Here is a 1922-nt window from a genome sequence, read left to right as displayed (position 1 = left end):
CAGCAGGAACTCGGGGAAGGCGGAGGCCCTGCGCTCACAGCGGCCTCCGTCCCAACTGCCCTCTGACAGGGCCCCAGTCCAGCCAGACCGCACACCAGTGGGCCAGCTTCCTGCCATCCTCGCCCGGAGACCCCAGGACACATGGATGAGAGACCAGCGTCAGTCCTGCCTGGCCCAGGGAATAGCCCCAACGACTTCCTGGACTTCAGGGTCCAGGCTGACCAGAGGCACCTTGCGTTTTTAAACAGTCACCGTTCTGTTCTTTCACTAGTCCTAGGAAGCAGTACTGCAAAGTATCAACAGTCCCCCTATAAGTTCCAGCCACACTCTATAGACTCCTTCAGGACTCAGCTCAAATGATCTCTCCTCCTCCAGGAAGCCTCCCTTGCTTCCCCAGCTGAAACGGAACTTACTCGAACCCCCAGCCCGTGGTTTCTCTGTGCCACTCACTGCCCCGTGCCTCTCCAGGCTGTCCCTGGCCGTGCTTGGCTCTCAGCCACAGGCAGGCCCAGTTGGTAAACAGGCTCGCGCCCCACTCCCAGCTCCTGCAAGCAGATGTTGTTTCAGCGCTGACTGATACGTTTAATGAATCCCATATTTCGGAACCCGGACTGACCAGATGCGACCCAGCAGCGGTTTTCTCCGTAGAAAGGGAGCACTGAGTCACCGCTCCCGTCCGCAGACACCCTTGAAGGTCCCTGTCCTTCGCCCTCTCTCCTTGAAGAACAGCAGTAACCACCACCCCGTAAGCTTACTGTGCCCCGGAGCCCTGTGCTGCGGCCCCTTCCAACAGCACTGCTCTTACTCATCCCGGCGCTCCAAATTCCGAATTTCTCTCCCCTCCGCACAGCAGGAACCTGTGGCGAGGCTGCACCCCACTCCCACCCCAGGCAGGTGCTGGGGTGCAGAGCCAGACTGGAAGCCAGGTCTGATGCCAAAGCGGCAGCTTCCTGAGGTCCTGACGGCCCAAGTCCCTAAGGCTGGCTCCACCTCCCTTCTGGTGGGGCCAGCTGTCCGGATCACAAGGATGAGCACCTCTTTCCAGGGCTGGGTGGCCTACTGTCTCCAGGGCAGTGCCTAGTGTTCCCCGGCCAAGGGCCCCTGGAGTGGCCTTCAGCTACCCACAGCTGGGGTCTGGATGTATTCTGGCCTGGCGGTAGCCCTCCCTCTGCCCTTCCCTCAAGCCCCCCAAAACCTGATGTAACAACTTCAAACTCTCAACTCCCGCTGCACCCCTCGGCAGAGGCCCCTTCATCTGCAGGCCCCCTTACTGACCAGTATAAGGGTGCCCTTGCTTCCGGTGGCCCTGGAAGACGGGATAGCAACTGCGGGCTGGCCGGGGTCCACCAGTGCTCCCTGTGGGCACCTCTCGGGCTGCCCCCAAATCCGAGCCCACTCCTGGCCCAACCCGGACCTGACGTCCACGCGTAAGGGTGGGCACAGCCGGGCGCGGGGGAACAGCATCTCTGGCCGCCGCCTCACTGTGGAGGATCTGCCTGGCCAAGGTACCCTCTTGCGGAGTGCCAGGGGCTGGCCTCTCGCCCCCAGCTGCGCGCACCAGGCGGGAGGTGCCGCCGCGCCCACACCTGGAGCGCATTAGGCAGCGGCGCACGCCTCTGTGAGCGCGGCCTTCCCAGGTCATTGAATAATTGTGTAATTCCCAACGCAGGTTGGGGGCCATGCTCGTTGCTACCCCGGGTGTCAGGTAACGTTTCCTGGGGTCCTTTGGCTGAGCGGATGAAGGCTCGCCACCGCCTAGGGACCGACCGCCCCAGCGCTTCCCTGGGTCCCTGGCCAGGGGCTCTGGGCAGACTCGGGCTCCGGGACTCCCAGCCGTCTGGGCCGCCGCGCCCATCTCTCCAAACTTCCAGAGGCCGGTCCGCGCCGGCGGGGGGGCAGCCGAGGGCCGCTCCTCCCCGCGT

The 1922-nt window shown here is 63.5% G+C and overlaps 1 protein-coding gene across 1 annotated transcript in view; it reads right to left on the bottom strand.

The window, feature by feature from the left end:
• The window catches only part of ITGA11 (integrin subunit alpha 11), a 131734-nt gene that overhangs the window by 129375 nt on the left and 437 nt on the right, over positions 1 to 1922 (bottom strand). The gene's annotated exons all lie outside the window — the stretch shown is intronic.

The sequence above is a fragment of the Tupaia chinensis genome, unplaced genomic scaffold (genome assembly GCF_000334495.1).
Source record: "Tupaia chinensis unplaced genomic scaffold, TupChi_1.0 Scaffold000377_2, whole genome shotgun sequence".
Classification (NCBI taxonomy): domain Eukaryota; kingdom Metazoa; phylum Chordata; class Mammalia; order Scandentia; family Tupaiidae; genus Tupaia; species Tupaia belangeri.
Note: the sequence above shows the minus strand (reverse complement) of the source record. Positions and strands in the feature narration are given on the sequence as shown.